The sequence below is a fragment of the Acartia tonsa genome, chromosome 12 (assembly GCF_053477335.1).
Source record: "Acartia tonsa isolate MP-2025a chromosome 12, ASM5347733v1, whole genome shotgun sequence".
In the NCBI taxonomy this organism is placed as follows: Eukaryota; Metazoa; Arthropoda; class Copepoda; order Calanoida; family Acartiidae; genus Acartia; species Acartia tonsa.
In genome coordinates this window covers 15,886,332-15,909,770 of record NC_137271.1, presented here as the reverse complement: position 1 = coordinate 15,909,770, position 23,439 = coordinate 15,886,332, and the positions used below count along the sequence as shown (strand labels likewise).

At 32.5% G+C, this 23,439-nt stretch overlaps 1 protein-coding gene across 1 annotated transcript in view; it reads left to right on the top strand.

Moving 5' to 3' along the window:
- The window catches only part of LOC145333207 (uncharacterized), a 115,675-nt gene that overhangs the window by 16,543 nt on the left and 75,693 nt on the right, over positions 1-23,439 (top strand). Inside the window, exon 2 of the mRNA XM_080178353.1 lies at positions 20,876-20,941. The gene's annotated coding sequence lies outside the window, so the exon portion shown is untranslated. The remainder of the gene's footprint in view (positions 1-20,875; positions 20,942-23,439) is intronic.

Sequence of the window (23,439 nt, the reverse complement as noted above, 5' to 3'; positions counted from 1 at the left end):
TTTTGTTGTCCATTTAATACGATTCATTTAATATGGACACTCCTGTCGTCAAAAGATTAAAAATAAAAAAAAATTTGAAATGTAAATAAAAGCTCTATTGAAAAGATACTATAAAAATATTTAGATTGTCCTTTTAGATTAGCTAATTGTTGGGAGGGAGGGGACATTTGGATGTTTTTTTTTATTAGTCACCAAAGTCTTATAATAACGTTTTCTTATTCGTTGGCTTAACAACCTTATGGACTTTTATTGAATATTGATTGATTGGTCCACTTAGTTCTGTGTCCAAAGATTTCAACCACTGATATAATGAAGGGGTAATATAGTGTATCATCATTGAGGTTGTATTTTAATTTATTGACCATTGTCTTATTCCTTTAGATCCCTCAGCTAAATGCCTATCCAAAAATATTAGAACTGTTAATTCTAAAAAAAGCTGTAATAGTCCTATTGATTTAAAACCTAACATGTCGATTCTTATGAAGATAAGGCACATTCGTCGAAGCGGAGTAAATCTTAAATCAATGTGTTCTTTTTGATTTTATACGATTTAAGGTAATATCCTCTTAGAATTTTTTTTCAATTTTTAAAAATTTGAGCCTCCCCCTTTCTCGACAGAACTCTATAAACTCTGGCCGCAGCGCTCGGCTCTTTACCCTATAACCTAACCTAACCTAAAATAGTTGTTCGTTGCCGGGTTGACAAGGATTAGATGTGATTAAATCGAAATATATTCCTACAAATTGAGCTGTGTGTTTTTCCTTTGATAGTCTCTTTTCAACAACGTTGCCGTGTATTATTCCAATGAATTAAACTCTTAATAATAATTTTTTGATTAAACTGATTTTAGTTAAATAGTTCCAAATTCTTCGCCATCTTTAATTAAGAAGCTCTATATTCAAAGTGATATGAAGGGCAGAAAAATGGCCTAAAACTACACCCTGCTTCGCATTCTTGTTAAATGCGAAGCTTTTCTATAATTAGGTCGGTCCGTCCGTAACGGATAACTTTTTTCGTTAATTTAGGCATGTTAGAATTGTCCTATCGATTTCAAACTTTTCATGGTGGTTCCTGTAATAGTTAGGTACGATTTAAAAAGTGTAGCAACTCTATAATTGTTACCAGAATTTCCGTACGTCCATTTTGAAAATGTTGATTTTTAACTTTAAAAAAAACAAATTTGTATGTGATAAAATTATCCGATTGATTTGATTTTTGGAATACTGATTCCTAGGACAACAAAGTACAATGTTATAAGCATCTCTATAATCAAGTCCTATAAAAACGTAAGCATATCCTTAAACACTATCCTGTATTTAAGCCGTTTTTCAACAAATTTTATTAAAATTTTGATTTGACATTCATACATTTATGTTCTGATTTTTCAGTTCTGACACACTACAAGTATTAATGTTCGTTTGTCCTACCGTTTCAGAGCTTCGCTTTTATGGATGTTGTCATACTTGTTTTATGTATATTTTATGCAATTTACCATCACATATGTTATAAAGATACAATTTGGATGTTCTGCTTAGTTGGTTTAGTTCAGGGCATCATAGATTTGGAATCATAAGAAAAACACGTTTCCGCTATTTAAAAATTAAAACTTTGAATTCTATCCTTTGTTATAAAGTAACAGGATGTAATTGTGTGTGTCGGCTGCTTTTTATTGATTCTGGGCAGGTTTCACACTATTTTGATTACTGGGAGTTTGTAAAGTAAACTTTCTAAAAATATCTCAAATGAAAAGTATATCCCAAAAAAGCTCATTAAAAGATTGACGCACATTTTCTAGAATAGCTTGAAACCTACACGTAAGTAATTAGTGTAAAAGTGCAGTTAATCTAGCCATTTGCGAGATTTAAATTGACTAACTAAGGTCAACATACACACATAATTCTTAAGATTTAAAAGAATTTTTAATTCATTTTTTTAAATGAATAAAAAACACATTTTAATTTAGACATTATAATTTTATTTGGTTGATTTTTTTTGTTTGATTACAAATATCTTCTCCCGGAATTTTATTTATTTATTTTACAAGCCAATCTTAACAGGAAAGGGATTAGAAAATAGACATGAAAATAGTCTTTAAATTATTTTAAATAAAAGACCCCAAGACTAAATTTTGAATAAAAACCATCCTTAGTCTTATTCAAAGTTTTTTTAAAAAGAGAACTCAATCTGTTTAATAGTTAGCGAGATATAAAGGGACAAGCAAAATACATCATTCATGTAATAGGATTTAAAATGTAAAATGTCACTTTTCAAATAAAGTTGAAAAATAAATTTTTGTCCTACCCATCTGTCCCTGGTATTCTATACTTTATGTTCACTAAATTAATTTACTAATAAAATTAAAATTATTTTTCAATGTTTCCTAGTACACATATCTCTAATTATAGACAACTACCTTGCCCAAGTGGTAAGAACCTTTTTCGTCTGCTAACAAATTGCTTCCTTATCTTTTTAGCGACTTGACTGTGTTTATATTTTTGATGCTATTGGCTAATATTCAAAGACCCTATTGAAAGTCGGCACGGGGTCCCCGCCCCGTGTGTAGAGTTACGTATAGCTCATGCTAATATCTGCAAAAATATAACTGGTTCTCAGCAACACTAACTCGAATTACATACAATTTTATACAAATATTAAAATTAAAATAAAATTAATATTAATTTTAATCTTTTGATTTTTCATTTTAATAATCGCAGAAAGCTGTCTATAATACGATGCTATGATAGAATATCTTTTACTTTGAAAAGACATCAGTTTTCATGAAAGCTGATCTTGTTTGAAAATAAAATTCTTTTAAATTCGACTTCAAAAAGAAAGGTCCTAAATATACAATAGCTTCGCTATTGAAAAATGTAAATGATTAATTATAATATTTTTTCAGGTAAGAATTGTCTTGGCCTAATAACTGGTCCTCTGTTCCGAGTTTTATATTTTCAAAATATATGTTTTAAGCAGATGCTATTGTAAGGGGTCAGCAGCCACCCATAAGCTGCAAATTTAAACCAGATTGGATGCAAAAGTACTAAACAGACGGATTGTCCAGGGATCTAAAGGGATAAGACAATGGTTGATAAATCCCAAATGACAAAATTACCCCTTCTGTAGATTTCAATTAGTGGCTGAATCGTTTGCACACCCAACTTGATGTACTAACCAATCAAAATAAATAAAAGTCCCCACGGTTGTTAAGCTAACGAATAAATAATTGTTATTAAAAGATTTTGGGGACTAGTGTATTAAACAGTTAATGTCACATTAAAAAAAGAAATCAACATCCATCGTTTTCTTTCAAACGAAATAAAACGTCCCTGGGTTGCAAATGCACGGCTGCCAAGCCTTGGTAATTATTCTATGCTGTTGCATATGCTTGGCTGCCGAGCCCTGGCTATTTATCTATGCTAAAAACAGTGAGAGAAGAGATAGGGAGATGGGACACTAGTCTCCAAAGTTTAACTTTTTCTTATTCGTTGACTTAACAAGTTTGGGGACTTTATACTGAATTTTGATTAATTGGTTTATTAATTATTTTAGTGTTAAAACGTTTCTATCACTAATTTTAATCTATAAAAGCGGTAATTTTGTGTGTAATTATTGGGGAAGTACATCAAATCATCGGACATTGTCTTATCCCTTTAGATCCCTGTGTTGCAAAGGTATATATTAATTTTAGAATAAAGGTACTAAGAAAGAGAGGTATTCAGGCTCCACCAATAAAAATATCCCGGGAGAACTCGGCAGACCTGCTATTGGGTAGAAACTGTACACATTTTGGTATGAAAGGCCTTATTTTTTTAATTTCTTCCCAATAAAAAAGTCGGCTATAAACGGTCGAATTTCTTAATTAAAACCCATAGATCAATTCGTTTCAATAGTTTTCAAATTTAGTGAGAGATTGATGCTAGTGACACTACTCCTTAATTTTTAATAGATTTTTAAAAAAATAGGGAAACAACTCCTAAATAATAAAAAACGAGTCATTAATTGTCACAATTCCAAGTATTTAGAGGATTCGCTAAAGAGGTGGATGAAAGTAACCCTAATATGAAAGATTGAAAAAATATGGCATATGATACTTGATTGTTTTTTTCTTTTGTAGGTTTATATATTGTAAGAACTGATATCTTCTAATATGAAAAAAAAACTACAAGCCGATATAAACACTTCCTGAAAATTGAGCATTAATTATTATTTTATATGTTGACGAGATCTTAAAAGACATACCATGCTCAACCCTATTTAATTTTCTTTAAATATCTTCTTTTAATTAAAGAATCTGGTTAGCGTACACTTATTCAAATATTACATATCAGTTCTTAATTAACAAATATTCGATTCCTTTTTTTAAAGATAATGTTGGAATCTAAAATAATTTTCTCATATGCAGTGTAAAAAATAAATGTACAATATTATTTGTAATGGTTATAAATACTTTAATTACTAAAGAAATCTATTAAACTAGTTTTGGTTCTGAATAAACGTGCGGCGATTAAAACTTTTTAAAGAATAAATGATTTTTAAAACTGTTTAAGTTTCTACCTTACCTGTTTTTTTATTCTTTTTTAACAAAAAGATTTTAGCTGATTCTAATAAGGTTTCAACTGTTACAATTTCTTTATAAAGAAACCATCTAATAGTTCCTTTTTCATTATGACCAAGTTCTTTACTATACATTAGTCTTCTTCTCTCATATTTCTATTAATTTTAGCATGGGAATGAATTGACATGATTTGATAATCATTTAACGCCAGCTTTGTATTTGGATTGGTGTGCTTACAATTCGACTATTTTTCTTATCATAAAAAGATAGGATGTTTGTCTGTTCATATGTGTGTATTTTTGTCTGTCCCTACGATCTCTTCAATGGCCTTTGCAATGAGTTTTTTTTGTTGTAGATGTAGTAGGGTTATATCTATTCTATGATCAAATCAACAAATGTTGACAGGGAGTTCGATTTTCTGAACCTGAACCTACAACCACCCCCCCCCCCCTCGGAATCAAGCAGTTTGTGTTTGTCCCCCCCCCCATTCGGAATTAAGCAGTTTGTGCTTGCCCCCCCCCCCTTCGGAATTAAGCAGTTTGTGTTTGTCCCCCCCCCCCTCTTCGGAATTAAGCAGTTTGTGTTTGTCCCCCCCCCCTTCGAAATTAAGCAGTTTGTGTTTGTTCCCATCCCCCCCCTTCGAAATTAAGCAGTTTGTTTGTCCCCCCCCCCCTTCGGAATTAAGCAGTTTGTGTTTGTCTTCCCAACCCCCTTCGGAATTAAGCAGTTTGTTTGTCCCCCCCCCTTTCGGAATTAAGCAGTTTGTGTTTGTCCCCCCCCCCCTTCGAAATTAAGCAGTGTGTGTTTGTCCTCCCCCCCCCCTTCGGAATTAAGCAGTTTGTGTTTGTCCCCCCCCCCCCTTCGGAATTAAGCAGTTTGTGTTTGTCTTCCCCACCCCCTTCGGAATTAAGCAGTTTGTGTTTGTCCCCCCCCCCCCCCCCCTCTTTGGGATTAAGCAGTTTGTGTTTGTTCCCATCCCCCCCTTCGAAATTAAGCAGTTTGTTTGTCCCCCCCCCCCTTCGGAATTAAGCAGTTTGTGTTTGTCTTCCCCACCCCCTTCGGAATTAAGCAGTTTGTTTGTCCCCCCCCCCCCTTCGGAATTAAGCAGTTTGTGTTTGTCCCCCCCCCCCCCCTTCGGAATTAAGCAGTTTGTGTTTGCCCCCCCCCCCCTTCGGAATTAAGCAGTTTGTGTTTGCCCCCCCCCCCCTTCGGAATTAAGCAGTTTGTGTTTGTCCCCCCCCCCCCTTCGGAATTAAGCAGTTTGTGTTTGCCCCCCCCCCTTTGGAATTAATCAGTTTGTGTTTGCCCCCCCCCCCCTTTGGAATTAAGCAGTTTGTTTCTGTCCCCCCCCCCCCCTCCTGGGTATATTATTTCCAACTTTTTGAATTTTTTCAGGGGGTTAAAGGGGGTTATCTCCTTCCCTACCCTGACCCAAATGAATGAATTATGTTTAGGGTTTTTAGAAATTCCTTTCATTAATATGACCTAAACAAAAAGAACTTAACAATTAGCCAGTTATAATTTTTTTTGTAAGAACACTTATTAATTAGCTGAACTAATTCATTGGATTGGATTATCGAAGCCTTGTAAATGTTGACAAACTCGGTCGAGCACTGTAAAAAATATTTCTCTACTACTTTTCCCTCCGTAAAAATATCCATCAGCCAACCGATCTTTGCCAAGTTGATTAAATTTTTGTTTAACTGGAAGCATTTAAAATTTTAAGTGTTTTTCAAGGACGTTCAAGCTTTTTATTTTTGGGCGTTGGGTACTAAATCTCATTAGGAGGGATATATGGATTTTTTTTTTTTTGGGGGGGGGGGGGGTTGGCGGACTAGAACCCTGTCCTTAATTCCACAAAACTATTTACCCGGGAGTCAAAATCCACATGAATGGGTTAAATAAATTATCCCTTTTAATATACTGGGAAGATTTTTTTATGAGAAAGAACAAAAATTAATATGATTTGTAGAAAGCTTATATAATAATAATATTTTTACCAAAATGAGAAGGGACAATGGACTGTTATTTCACTAGTTTTCTTATAGGTTGCCTTAACAACTATGGGGACATCGAATTTTGATTGGTTGGTTCATACAGTTGAGTGTCCAAAGTTTTAACCACTAAATTTAATCTACAGAAGATGTTATTTTGTGTATCATCATTGGGGATGTACATTAATTCATCTGCCATTGTCTTATCCCTATAAATACCTGATTTTTTACCGTGTAAACTAAACATTAAAGTGTATAAGCATTCCGATTATTAAACATGATTCATTAAATACTTCCTTGTTTTACAGTCAGGAGGTAGAAACAATCTTCATTCTCTTGAAACACTGACAATTATCCCATAGATAGAGAATTAAAAACGTATAGATCAACAAATTTAAAAGCATTTTAGAGGGGGGGGGGGGTAGACAAAAAAAAAAGTAAGGAGGGGGAGGGGGGGTACGGGATTTGCCCTTAAAAGCCCCAAAGAAAATTGTTTATAGAATTAGAGAGGGTATGTTCATGTTCTTATCAAAAATCGACAGGTTGTAAGCTATTTTGTCTAATACTTATTCTCTAATACAACTGTTTTATGCTGATTTAAAAACAGCAAAACGATTTTTATCTTTTATTGATTGGCAGACTAACAACGCTGTTCAACGTTAAAACCCTTCAAAACATTCAGGCATAAGATAATGGACGATAGTACATCCACAATGATAAGCCAAATTACCCCTTCTGTAGATTAAAATTATTGATTAAAAGGTAGAAGAGAAAAAATAGTTTAAACCAACCAATCAAGCAACCAAAGTTTTTGAGTCATCATATCAGAAAATGAATTTATAAAAAATGAGGTATCAATGCAATTTAAAGTTTCTTGTCCATTCCCTCACCGGTTAGATTACATAATATATTGCTGCGATATTGTTTGTTACTGCTATGATATTGTTTGTTACTGCTACGATATTGTTTGTTACTGCTACGATATTGTTTGTTACTGCTACGATATTGTTTGTTACTGCTACGATATTGTTTTTTACTGCTACGATAGTGTTTGTTACTGCTACGATATTGTTTGTTACTGCTACGATATTGTTTGTTACTGCTACAATATTGTTTGTTACTGCTACGATATTGTTTGTTACTGCTACGATGTTGTTTGTTTTTGCTACGATATTGTTTGTTACTGCTACGATATTGTTTGTTACTGCTACGATATTGTTTGTCACTGCTACGATATTGTTTGTTACTGCTATGATATTGTTTGTTACTGCTACGATATTGTTTGTTACTGCTACGATATTGTTTGTTACTGCTACAATATTGTTTGTTACTGCTTTGATATTGTTTGTTACTGCTATGATATTGTTTGTTACTGCTACGATATTGTTTGTTACTGCTACGATATTGTTTGTTACTGCTACAATATTGTTTGTTACTGCTATGATATTGTTTGTTACTGCTATGATATTGTTTGTTACTGCTATGATATTGTTTGTTACTGCTATGATATTGTTTGTTACTGCTACGATATTGTTTGTTACTGCTACGATATTGTTTGTTACTGCTACGATATCGTTTGTTAATGCTACGATAGCTATGACATAATTGTCCTTGTTATTTATGCATTATATCACGCTTGGTAAGTTTCAAGCTATGCATTGTTATTAGAATATATAAATTAAATTACAAATATTTATCTAATTAATTTGTTCCATATTACATATTATAATCTAGAAATATAAGATTTAATAAGACGACCTTTAAAGTCTTTTTTTCTTTGATATAAATAGCAAATAATACAAATGTATAAGTATTGTTGTATAATCCAGACAACTATCTGTCCCAAGTGGTGAAGACCCTCTTGATCTTTGTTTGCTAGAGAATGTATTTATGTTCTTTTGTAGGGAAGAGTTACATTACACATAGATTATACCCCTTCTACTTTTACCTTTATAATATTAATAATACACAGAAAACGCAAGAAGAATATAGTATATGTATCACATGCTTTTAAAGAATGTTTTCTACTCATTTGATAGTAATTTTAATGTAAGTTATACTTAATTGTGTTTAGTTAAATGAAACGATCTATAGTATAGATGTATATAACAGACAACTACCTCTCTTCCTTTTTCAAAGACCTCTTTCGTCTGCTTCTAAATTATTTTCTGCTGCTTGGCGGAGTTAATATAAGCTACACCATTGGTTGATTTTCAATGACCCAACAGAAAGGTTGCACATGGCGGTTGCGATGGGAAGATACAGTTATTTAACCCTTCTCCCTCTAGTGTTTTACTCTAATCTATTACTTATCACTATATTCCTGTAGGTCGAATGCAACTATTTATATATGTTTGTTGCAAACTTGCAATAAGTACAACAATGACATATTATTTTCAGGGATTGTAGGAATGTGACAATGAATGATAAATTTATGCCTCTTTTCCCTAAAAGTACGATAAAAAGTTACCCCAAATGTCGTCAAAACAACATTCAATAATATCCCTTCAAACTTTTTAAACTAACTTATTGCAGAACGAGTTCATTATGTTTGGGGGAAAAATAATGTCCAGACCATTAACTCTTCCCCTCCCTGATAATTGTCAGTACAGCAGGGATACAGAGATAGGTCAACATAAAGATTAGAATAAAAAGGGAAAAGTAGGTTGCGGGTAAAATCCGTAAAAGTGTGTGTTTTAAGGCTTAAAAATAGTAGTAGAACGATAATATTTACTAAATATGTGTACAGGGGCGTCCAAGCTATTTATTTTGGGGGAGGTAAAATTTTTTTAAGGGGGTGGTAAAACGTTTTGGGGGGGGGGGGGTAAAGCGGCGCGCAAAGCGCGCCGCAAATTTTTTTACCCCCCCCCCAAAGTTTTTACCCCGGGGGTAAAATTTGCTTGGGGGGGGTAATTACCCCCCCCTGAAACCTGTTGGCAGGGGTAAATTTAGTTTACCCCCCCAAAATTTACCCCTGGGGTAAAATTTTTGGGGGGGGTAATTTAAATTTTATTAAATATATAGTATTAAAAATGCGCGCGAAGCGCGCAAAAATTTTTTTTATTAGAGATTTTTTTATTTTGGGGGGGGTATTTACCCCCCTAAAATTGTTTGGGGGGGGGTAAATAACCCCTCCTAAATGGTTGGGGGTGCCTACGGCACCCCCAGGGTAGGGGTAAATTTAAATGGGGGGAGTAAAATGAAAAAAAATTTGGGGGCACCCCCAAAATCGTTTGGGGGGGGGGGGTAATCGCCCCATTACCCCCCCCCTTGGACGCCTATGTATGTGTATTTCTTATTGAAAAGAACTATAGACAATTTTTTTTATCGTTCTACTACTGTTTTTAACTTAAAATACACAACCTTTACGGATTTTACCCACAACCTACTTTTCCCTTTTTGTATATCTACTCAGGGAGAGAGAGAGGGTACAATGTTTATTACACTAGTCCTCAAAGTTTATAATAATGTTTTCTTATTGGTTGGCTTAACAACATTGGAGATTTTTACTGAATTTTGATTAGTTGATTTATTAAGTTGAGTGTTCAAACATTTCAACCAGTAATTTTAATCTACAGAAAAGGTAGATTTTTGTATCATCATTGGGGAAGTATATTAATTCATCGGCCATTGTTTTTTTTACTTTTATATCCCTGATATCAACAAAAGTCTTATCAGTTCTTACATTCCTGATATATATAAAAAATAACCTTTTTCACAAAAATGATTTATTAGACTTTATTAGCCCTTCAGATGACATGTCAAAAAAATAGTTGGCATTATGATGATTTAAGATTAAAACATGCCATAAAAAAGATTTAGTAAAATATATTTTGTTTTTGAAAATTTTTATGCCTTAATCAGACATTTTAATGTATTTTTTTGTACTTATTCCCGCCATTTGTAGTAATTAGTCCTTGGTATATTGTTTAGCCGAAACGGCAGCCCCTTTTACCTACAACCACCAGCAGTCGAGCGGCTGAAAGGACATTCTTTAACTATTCGTTTGAGCTATTGAAACTGAACGATGGCTGCTTTTTTCAATTAAGGCACAGAACATGCCCTAACTTTTGTGATTTTTTAAAAATAGCTAGTCGGTGCTTTTAGTAAGTGTAAAATGGCCCATAGAATCTAGAAAAAAATTAAGTTGGTTTTAAGGTACTAAAACGCAACAAAAAAGAAGAAAATTGCCATTATGAACAAAAATAGTAAAATCTTTAATTTGACACCTCACTTTTTCAATTCTGTTGAGTAATTATTGAAAAAATCTATTTTGTTGAACTCCGGTGAATCAAAACTTTGAACTTTGGGAGCTCGTCACGAATGGGTTAAAAAAACTACAAAAGTTAGGACACCTTCTTTATAAATTCTCGTTAGTAATGTAATCCTTATATTTATTACACTAAAAATAATTAATCTTTATTACACTTTTGAACCGGAAAGTTTGGACAATTAATCAAATAATAATATCATACATATCTTTTCCTGGTTTTATCAGAAGTAGATACTATACAGTTAGGGCATGTTCGTTTGTCTGTACGTCTTCTGTACATTTATACCATGCATAATTTTTCCGTCTGCCTATAGCATTTATTTCTTATTATTTAAAGTAACAGAATGTTTGATTGTCTTTTGTCTGTCAGCTTGTCCGTTTTTTTTGTACCGAAGAATCTCGCTAACCGCTGACCGATCTGGTTCTCCTTAACAGGGTAGATTCTCATAGGTCCTGGACAGGTTTATAACTATTTGGGGGGAGGGTACCACCACCCACCCGAGAGAAATGGTCCGTAAAAAAGGTTATTTCCTCAGGAAAAAATCAAGAACTAAAATAAAAAGCTATAATTTAGGATTCAACTTCCCTAATGTCTGTCTGTCCGTCCGTCCGTCTGAAGCTTAAGATCTCGATAACCACAAAACCGATCGGATTCTACTCTTCAGGGTAGATTCCTATTGGTCCTGTGGTGGTTTTAAGCTATTTTCTTGGGGGGTGGGACACCCCCAACCCCCCAAAAAATGAAATTTCCCCTCAAAAAAAAATTGGGGGGGAAAGTATGAGGGGAGAAATTTTTTATATTTTTTATTTTTTTAAAAACTACCTCATGGGGCAAAGCCCCTAGAGTCTAGGGGCAAAGCTGCTAGTATTATACAAAGCAGTAAGCTTTTTTGTATGTAGCGAAGGATCCCGCTTACCGCTGAACCGTTTTAGTTCTCCTTTACAGAAAAGCTTCTCATAGTTCCTGAGATGGTTTTTAGGCAATTTTATGCTGTTAAATAAGTCTAGGTATGGTTTTAGGTTATTTTTTTCTGTCCTTCTATATTCCTTAAAATTAAAGAGCCCCTTGATGCTAGGGGCGCATTTGCTAGTATTTTATAACGCGACAGTCGGCATTATGGACTTACCAACCGCGATCTGAATGAATGAAATACTCTCATATATTTCTTTTCCATCGAACAATTATTCACATGACTAAATAAATATATTTTAACAACTTTTTGCTACTTTTATTTAGCAGGAAGCGTTTTTACCTTAAATAAAACAAAAAAGGATTAATTTAGTCCAGTAGTGGCGCAGCTACTACATCTGTGCTCACTTTAGATGAAATAAAAATATTGCTTGAATAGAATAGTTATTTGTTGCATCGTACTATCGACAGCTTTCCGCGCATAGTAAAATAAAATTGTGAAATTGTCTATAATACGATACGATACTTATTTTTTAGTATGACTGAAAACCGGTTTCAATCCAATGCAATGGATTTCGGAGCCAATCTATACATAAGACTCACTGCAATTTGGATAGACCTACGTACATTATAGAATTGTAAAGTGGCTGCGCTATTGAAATCAAAATTACATACATGTATGTAACAAAAATATTTTTGTAATAAAAACTAATTTTGAGACAAGCAAAAAAATATTATGTTTAAGATATCAAGTATTTTTGAGTAAACAGACATACAGACCTAGATATTAAAGTGTATATTGGCTTTGCTGAAAAAAAGTATTCTTTTTATCCACCATTAATGTGTCTTTTGGACATTCAAGTTTTTATGACATTTAAGGATATTAAGAAATGGCTAATCTATTATTTTCTTTGATGAACACGTCCATGAAAAACAGATCTATAGTGCAGATGTATGTATAGACAACTACCTCCCTCCCTTTTTTAAGGACCTCTTTCGTCTGCTTCTAAATTTTCTGCTACTTGGCTGTGTTAATAATATAAGCGACACAATTGGTTGATTTTCAATGACCCAATAAAAAGGTTGCACAAGACGGTTGCGATGGGGAGATACAGTTATTTTACCCTTTCTCTCTCTAGTGTTTTTCTAATCATAAAAACGAAGCTAAACGAATTAGACAGTCGAAGAAACAAACATCAACACTTATAGAATTATCAATAAAAAAAATCAGAAAAGCCTGTGTATATTGTTATAGTATATCAATATACTAGCGGCTACGGTCCTAGAGGCCTCTAGGGACACGTAAAAATTGTTTCTTTTCGATCTATTTAAATTCAGCTATTTACCAAAAATATCTTTTTTCGCCGACAGCTGGTGTTAGTTATGTTTTTAGCAAATTGCAAAAATGTGCAGGGCGTCGTTTTTTATTTGATTTATTTTTGTCGATTTCTCTTGGGAGGGTGGTGGTCCCCTCCCCCAAGAAATAGTTATAAACCTACACGGGAACTATGAGAAGCTACCCTGTTAAGGAGAACCAGATCCGTTTAGCGGTTAGCGAGATCTTTCGGTACACACAGATACACAAACAGACAAACATCCTGTTTCTTTATTATAAGGATTGCCGATGTGTCGATATTATATCAACCATGACCACTTTTATTTTATTAAAGCCATATGGTCGACATAAATCAGTAGAAATCTTTCGCAAAATTACTCGATTATAAATAAGGATATACTGTTTTATAAGACTTGATTATAGAGATAATTCACATGTAACATTGTGTACAATCGTCTAAGTAATTATACTTCAAAATCTAGTTTAATGCTACAAAAATATCATTTATAAAATTGATGTCAAAATATGCAGAAAGAATCTAGCAGCAATATCATATTTAGTAATTTGCTGACATAAGATATTCAAAAAAAACTTTCCTTCTTATAAACGTTTGTCATCCTTGTTTTGAAATATTTATTTTATTCTGTTTTTGCTCATTTGCTATTGACATTTAAAAGGCCAAGATAACGACAAGGAAAATCATTTACTCTTTGAGATTTTAAAGGACAATAATTTGGTGCAAAAATTTAAAGAAGTATGTTTATCTTTCTAGTATGGCTTCGAAACCGATTGCTATCCGTTGGATTAGCATTTGTTCTCAGTCGTACTAAAATTTCATGCATTGCATCGTATTACAGACAATTTTCCTGGAATATTAAAAAAAAATCATAAAATCAATACAAGTTTTGTTAGCAAGGGCCTTCGGCAACTCGGGGTCTAACAAAACAGGTTTCAATATTTTAATTTCTCATTTCAATACCCTCGGAAAGCTGTCTATAATTAATACGATATGATTAATAACTATTATCCTTCTTTTACCTAATCCCTGATTAAGCTTTAAAGCATATGTTAAACATTAATTATATGAAAATTTAATTGTCAACTGTCAAGAGTAGCGGCTAACTATTGTGCGGCTAGCTAGGGATTGGACAATATAATTAAAGTATTAACGTAACCGAAAGTGGAAAGCCCCCCCCCCCTTCCTTACTTTCATAATAATTAAAATTATTTTAAAGCGATAATTTGTTAAAGCTCATTTGCTAATACCAGAGATCTTAAGGGACCAAACAATGTGCCCTTTAGATATATTGATATTATTGGTTGAAACGTTTAAACACTGCTATTTTTAAAGGTTGGAACCTTTTTAAAAAGATTTTCAGCTAACAAATGAGATAATGTTTTAATAAAATTTTGAGTACTAGACTTGTCTTGTCTTGTCATTTCCCCCTTCCTTCTCTTTTTTGTTGCTGTTAGGTTCATAGATAACTTTCTGCAGATAAAAAAAAAAAAAAAACAAGATGAAAATCAGTTTTGTTATCCCCAAGGGGTCGAAGGCCCTAGCTTACAAAACTTGTGTTAATTTTAAGATAATATTTTATTATTTGTATAAAATTGTCTGTAATACGATGCTATACAGTTGAGAGTATCACCCAAGTGGCTAGACGTAGCATTATTAACAATTTTTTCTTGGTTACTTTGAAAAGCGGGGCGGGGAGGGGAAGGTTTACTTATAGTGATCTTATGACAAAAAAAAGAAATAGTGCATGTAAATTATATTAACAATGTGGTCTGATACCATTCCTTGTAGTAATTATAATCAGCTGGTTAGATAATTATAATTATTCAAATCCAGGGAGGAAGGTAATGGACAATGTGTTTTAAATAAATTACAAGCCTCCAATAAACTCTAGAGCGCGTCAGCCGTGCGTAAGCCTCAGTAAAATCGTCATATTACAGTTTTGAAATCCAGCTGGATGTCTAAAATGGGTAAAGATTAGATAATGGTCCATTACCCTGTTCCTATTTCCCTGAGTTAGTTATTAACTATTATAATGGATATATTATTACTTGGATCTTACATCAGATTTTCATGTTCTCAAATAAGGTGAAACACACAGCGGGCTAAAATAACGATTCCCCCCTTTCAGCCCCTTTACCCTATACCCTGCTCTCTTCTGGATTGATAAACTCTTAACAATAAACAAGTAACATGTTAGTAGCTTAATTTACGAAAATTTTTCCCATGTTATAATATCCACTTATATTCTACATCCAGTATTATTCTTCCTAATCATACAACCTAATCCTTATACTAAAGTAACAGGATGTCTGTGTGTCTGTGTATCTGTGTGTCTGTACCGAAGGATCTCGCTAACCGCTGAACCGATCAGGTTCTCCTTAACAGGGTAGCTTTTTATAGGTCCCGGGAAGGTTTATAACTATTTTCTTGGTTGGTGGGACACCCCCAACCCCCCCCCCCAAAAAAATGAAAAATCCCCCCCCCCTCCAAAATTTTTTTTTTAAATTTTTGAAACTAAAATAAAAATGAGTGGGGGGGGGGCACCACCCCAAAAAAAAATTTTTTTTTTTAAATCTAAAATAGCCGCTAGTATATATAATAATATATAATATTATAATATATATTATTCAACCTAATAATAACAAGAAGCAAGGTTATTAATTAAAAATACCGGCGAGTCTTCTCTATATCAATCTCTACATATTTATCTTTCTTGCTCTATAGATCTGTCTATCTTTATAACTCACAAATGGACTGACTATTTAAGTAAAATAATAGAGGGGGCACGAGCTATATGTAACTCTGTCCCGATTTTGTATTGGATCTTTAAAATCGGCTAATAGCGTCGGAAATACAAACACAACCGAGTCCATACAGAGGAACATAAAGCAGATTTGGTAGCAGATGAAAAGGGTCTCCTCGAATAAGTCCAGTATAGTCGTCTTGAATATACAACTATACTAACTTGTGTAATATGTATGTGAGATTGGCTTTGGAAGATTCCCCTATAATCCTCCTTTGCAACTTACTATAATCTAAAAGGCTAAATTTTACAATCCAAACATATGAACTCTAGCTATATAATTCACTTTCACTTCCTGTGATTGTTATCATCCTTGTTTTATTATTAAGAAATATGTTTAATTTTGCAACATAAGTTGTTGTAAAATATAAAATGTGTCAACAATTTCATAATTTTAATGATTAATAGCATATTTTAAAAAGTAATTATGTATAATAAAAATAAAAATTATGTGTCAGATTAAGAAAAAGTAGCTGGATGTCTGTATGTATGTACCTTATTGTCTATGCTTTTGAAAAAAAGGTTTAGTTTTGCTCCTTAAACGATATTGACTTTTTGATTAGGGGGATGTAGGTCACCCTTTGAAGAAGCCAAAGAAAAATCATGAAATAAAACAACCCCTCAGGGTTAGAACCCCTTCATAATCAGACCTGCTGGGTTGGGAAGCTTTGTTTTGGTCTTGGTCATGTTTTATGCTATTTATAGAAGGCAAATTCAACACCTTAAATGAAATATCGGTTAAAAAGTGGCGTGCATAGGTTTTGTTTTCCGGGGAGATGTACTTTTTGAGGGCTTGAATAGAAGGGGACTATTGTCCTTTTAATTTCAATTTGAGGAAGACGTAAAACCCCTGTCTTTAAGCTTATGGTTTAAAAGCTTTTGATTAACAGATTTAAGTGGCTTAATAACTCAAAACAAACCAATTATGACATTGTATAAAAGCTTTGATATTCTTAACATGGCCTGGTATATGGTTTCAGGGATCTAAAGGGATAAGACAATGGCTGATTAATTAACGATAATACACAAAATTACAATTACAAATATTGTAGGTTACAATTATTGGTAGATACACTTAGACACTGAACTAAATGAACCAACCAATCAAAATTCAATAAAAGTTCCCGAGGTTGTTAAGACAACTAATAAGAAAACGTTATCATAAGACTTTGGGGACTAGTGTATCCAACAGAACACTGTCCTTTCCCTCCTTGCTGATATGGTACGATATTAAACTAGCTAGAATGTAATTGATTTTAATACAACACATATTATTATAACTGTTTCATACAATGTCAAGATAGTATTTTTACATTACAACAAATATTTTTTCTCCAAAAAAGATTAGCTATTTTTAAGGAGACAAAAAGTAACTACGTCCAATACAACACATCTATATGCAGATAACTACATCCCCCCCTTTTCCAAGGAACTTTGTCGTCTGTTAGCAAAATATTTTCTGCTACTTGGCTGTATTAATATTCTGGACACTATTGCATGATTTTCAAAGACCCAATTGAAAGTCGGCACAAGTTCCTTAAAATATAAGTATCAATGTAACTCAAATACCACATGTAATATACATCAACAGTACTTAAAAATACCATTTCCCTAAATGTAAGACAAAATCTAACTTTAAAAAATCATCCAAAATTCATTTAGAAAAATCTGCTTTTCTATGATTATGGCTATAATGTGTATACGTCAAATTATCAAGGATTCTGGAATTCCCACAAACAGGGAGATAAAAGGATTGTGGATTGGAATATTTCAAAAAATATAACAATGATAATTTTATCTATCATTAGCATAGCAACTACAAGATTTAAATAATTAGAATATTACACTTTGGGGGTAGATGGCCGTTAGTAAGTAAGTATGACATTTTATATTGTACTGCAAAGTTTTAAGATATATTGATATCATTTTGAATTGGGGCCCCTCACCTTTTGGGGCAGCATGAATTTAGGGGGTTATAGATTAAAACTAGCAGATGACCTATATAAGGCTTCCCTAAAATAAAGCAGTCAATCATATTGATTTAAGACACAAAAACTTACTTTATAGAATTGGATAGCTCTCTTTATCTCTGAAAATTTAAAGCTTAAAACTGTATAAACTTTAATGTTGATGTACTTTAATAATTCACTGTGTATTACATTATTAAAGTAAAAGAATAGAGGGGACATGAACTATATGTAACTCTGCCCAGACCAGAGGCCGGGGACCCTGTGCCGATTTTGTATTGGGCCTTTATAATCAGCCCAAAGCTTCAGTGCAAGTCCATATAAAAGTGATTAATAAGTGGTAAGGGTTTTTCGTTTCATTATATATTTTTTTTAGGTTAAGTTAGATAATAATAAGAACCGAGTTTGTACACTTTAACTCAAAACTGTAGAAAGGAACTCTTTTAAATGATGGAAAACTTGGAAGAAACATAACTTTGTCATGGAATAAAATCTCAGTTTTTTTCTTTTTATTAAGAAATGTTGTTGGAATCCCTTTAATCGCATAGAGACAAGCAATTTAAATCCCATCCCACCCCCTACCCATTGATTTTAAATATCATAATACCTAGTTGTCAAAGGAATATCAATTTAATTAATTATTTAAATCAATGGGTTGAATAAAAAATAAGCTAAAATCAACAAGTTTAATTGGAGTAATGCTTACGATTTTTTACGAGAATCTTCATAGGATTTTTAAAATAAATAGGACAATTTTCTCGTGCTTAAAAGTACGAAAAAGCTATACTGGGAAGCTGGGGTTAAAACTGGTCCACTGGTAATAGAAGGGAATTTACCTGGTAGCTTGGTTCCACTTTACAATTTTATATAAAGATAGAAGGACTCTTAACACACGAGGTCAATATTAATTTTAGACAAAAACAAGAATAAAAACAATCAAAGCTGTTTCATATTCAGGGCTTTTTTAATTAAAAACTGTTAAAATTTGCAATTATTTAAAATTATCAGAAGTTTATTCTTAAAAAAAAAATAGGGTTGCTTAGTGAGGCAAAATTATTTTTGTGAAAAATCCTCCAAAATCGCATAAAAAATCAACAAAAAAAAATAAAATTATAAGACATAAAATTTTGTTTAATTTTTGTAGAGTTTTATGTGATTTTGGAGGATTTTTTACAAAAATAATTTTGCCTCTCTAATTGACCCTAATTTTTTTTTGAAGAATCAACCTCAGAACTAAATAATAATAGAGTAGCTACTAACCTTACAAAAAAATAGAATAAAAAATAAAAAGAAATAAAAAGAAAAGAATAGAAAAGGAAGGTATAAAATTAGATTTCTTTATAATTTAATCTTAAAAATTTTAGCTGTTGCTTCACCCAACCATAGCCAACCATCCAGGGAAGGAGGGGACATTGGACTGTTTCTTACACTAGTCCCCAAAGTTTTATGATAAGGTTGTTTTATTTGTTGACTTAACAACTCCGGGGACTTTACTGAATTTTGATTAATTGGTTTATTAAGATTAGTGTTAAAACATTTCATTTTAACCACTTTTTGTAATCTTCAGAAGGAGTAATATTGTTTGTCATCCTTGGGGATGTATATCACTTTATCGGCCATTGTCTTATCCCTTTAGATCCCTGTTTTACTTTTGTGATGTTATTTTATCAAGATTGTAGTCACAATGTCAATAAAATAACAGGCGGTTTCCCTTAGTTAAAGGGCCTAGCCGAGCAATTTTTTTTCATAGCATCCAAACGGGATTAACGAGACCTGCCTTCCAACATTCTTTTTTTTTTAAATTGAAAATTATAAAACCATACGTCAGATTCGGTTAGGTTGTATTAGGTACTTTATAGCCCCGTAGGTTATGGCCCTTCAGAATAAGGTCCCCCTTCATTGGATGGTGGCTTAGTGCTCGATAGGCACTTTAAGAAAAGGCACCAAATAGCAATACTTAGGTAATATGTTAACAAAGAACGGTATTATGTTTTCGTCTAATGATATTAACAATAATGACTTTGATTTATATTTAAAAGTACAAAAAACAAAATCTTTTTATTTATTAATTAAAATCAATCATATGTAAAACATCAGTTATTGTTAAAATTTGAATATTATTTTTCGTTTATTTATTTGCTTTAAATCAGTTATTTTAAAAAGTGTTTACTCATTTTTTCAAAATTTTTTTATATTTTAATTGTTATTAAAATATACTGAAAGTACATATATAATACTTATATGAAAGCAGTTTTCTGAAACTTTTTTTAGCTGCAAAATTTATGTCTGCTTTTGAAAAGAATATTATTTAGAATCCTTAAAAAGATTTAAATTTATTTGGACATAGAATATACTTGAATATTATGCTTGCCATTGTCGTCAATTTAACTTGCTAACATGGGCATCATTTATTGGTACAGTTCGTTCATCCAGTTGAAGGGGAAGTGATGGGGTAAAATGGTACATAATTATCTGGTGTAAGATCCACGTAATAATAAATCCATTTCTATTCATCAATTTCATGTACTTTTTTGGTTGAAATCTCTAAACACTTTTTAAAAATCCGTTAGTCTAAGATGCACTTTAAAATTTTTGCATTTATCTTAGACTTCAACTTTATATCTTACAATAATATGATAAAGCATGGATCTAAAGGGATAAGACAATGACCGTTAAATTGATGTACATCCCCAATGATGACACAAAAAATTATCCCCTCTGTAGATTATAACCTGTGTTTGAAAAGTTTGGAAACTCAACTTAATGAACCAACCAATTAAAATAGCACGTCAAAAACAATCCTAAATATTATGTAGATTAAGATTTTGTAATTTAATTTTACAGTATTGTCAGTAAATAGCTATAGATATAATATTTCAGTTAAATATCTATAAGAAATTATGCTTTTCAAACTTAAAAACGTTTAAACATATAAAGGAAGACATTTAGAAGATTTACATTGACAGTCTAATGTTTTGATATTAAAAATATAATTAATTTGGATAATGCTAATTTCAGGTATGATCAGTTTCCGAGATCTTGTGTGTGCGGACTCTGGGAAGGACTGAATGCCGGCTGTCTCAGGTAATTAATTAATTGATTGATTGTTCTATTATGAAAATTAACGCGGTATTGCAGAAAAACTGCGCGGATATTTAGTTTTTGATTAAATTTAGGTTTTATAAGCAAAAATGCCGCTTTTAAAATAACAATTTTAAACATCAAGATGCCAACTAAAAATGAAAAAAAAGTAGATTTTTCCAATATCTTTTATAACATAATTTTTAATCCTTGTAGTTTTGTTTTTCTATTAAATATTACCTAAAATTCTTTCATTACTTATATACAGACAGGCATCTTTTATATTCAATTATTACCTGTAAATATATTTGTATAGTTTATGATAGACCAAGTTATCCAATAACAGCGCTATGCTTATTAATTAACTGAAATGTAAAAACATATTCAAATTTTAAAATATATAGATTTTAAAATGCATTAGACAATGATTGTACATAATATGATATTTAGCAGAAACTTTAATAGTCAAAAAAAGTTACATAATTACTAGGATATCTTAACGGTTAATATTAGATTGTATCTACACGGGTTTTTGGGTTAAGCAATAACCGAAGAAACTTATAATGCCTATATAAAATGAAGTCATACAATACAAATAACCAATGAAAGGCCAGTATACATTGTAATTAAACAATCATAAAATGTATACTGACCTATCATTAGTCATTTGTATTGTATGACGTCATTGTTGTTGTTACCTTGGTTTTCGGGCCCTCGGGGTTTTAATTATTTATTTTTTCATTTTAATATCAAGGGAAAACTGTCTGTAATACGATGCGATAAATAACTTAATCTTCATGCTTTTTCTTTCGCTATTATGTTATTCTAATTTTATGTACGTTTGTAGAAGAAAATGGATGATAAAAAATATATAAAAATGCAAAGATTTTTAAAGTAATGTGTAAGCACTTTTCTAGCAGTTTTTGAGATCTATAATGACACACATCTAGGGATATATTGATTTAGTTATAACAGCCATAATTCTTCTTAAACTATAAGAACGAAATTCACCTCAAGATCTTATTTTAGTGCACCTCTGAACAAAATATTGTGGGTATAGTCCCTTTCGTAACATCGCACCTTATGGGGCGATTCTTCGTATTTTTCACAGTAGTTTTTCTCCTATTTCTCGCCCCTACGGGGGGCTCTAACCCTGCGGGGCAATCACCTAACCCAATATAACATAACCTAACCTAAAATAACCTATAAAAAGCCATTTTAAAAATACGACGAATTGCCCCTTATGGGGCGATGTTACGAAAGGGACTATTCCCAATCTTGCTTACTTCCTGTGCAGGATATTTTTGGCCACACATCCTTCAGACAACCAACCCTTTAATTGCATGGCTATAATTTGCGCCGGCCAAGGCCCCCCCCCCCCTTCTCTAACGTTTTATGTCAAGCACATGACATAGCAGCAGAAGGAACCTCTTTTAACTTCTTTGGTTATGACACGGTGTTGGGCTGAGATTCGAACCTATCATCTTCCAAATAGAATTTAATTGCAGAGATAGAACTTTACAGTTTAATTTTGATATTAATAGTTAGTTGTAAATTGTAAGGCATTAAAAAATATATATCATTTTTTCCCCATCCAATATACATACATATCCCTACATCTAAAGGGTATATATATACTTTTGGAATTAATACCATAAACCACTAAAATGTCAAGGAAGCAATTTTAAACAGGATAGGGGCTGAGTAAGAAGGGGGGGGGGGGAGAGGGCAATAAGCAACAAAAAGAAACAATTACTGGACCATTTCATTTTATGGCTTTCTTGTAACCCCTTTCTGTTGCTTAAAAAGTAATTTGTATCTGGCTTAAATGTTTTTTTTTTGTCATTAAATAATATATAAATACTTTAGATGTTGTAATAGTATTTTTCTTGTATATCTTAGGTGTACTAGCGGCTACTCCCCTAGAGGCCTCAAGGTGCACATTAGGTGATTAAGCTGGAATTCGACCCTCTCCCCCATTTTTTATTTTGGTTTTGAATAAAATTTAAAAAAAAAAGTTGCGGGGGAAATTTTTTTTCGGGGGGTTGGTGATACCCTCTTTTCAATAGCTTAAAACCTTTCCAGGACCTATGAGATGCTTCACTGTAAAGGAGATCCATAAAGGTTCAGTAATTAGCGAAACCCTATGATGCATACTAAAAACACCTTACTACTTTATTTTAAAGGATATCTCAGTTTATATGTTTTTATTTTGTATACTAGATGTATTGAGTATCTACTGGATATCTATAATCTATATATCTAAATGTCTTTCTCTCTAGGTGGCTTGTATACTAGAGATGGTATTGAGTATCTACTGGATATCTATATATCTATATGTCTTTCTATCTAGGTGGCTTGTATACTAGAGATGGTATTGAGTATCTACTGTTCATCTATCTAACTATATGTCTTTCTATCTAGGTGGCTTGTATACTAGAGATGGTATTGAGTATCTACTAGGTATATATCTATATAACTATATTCTTTCTATCTAGGTG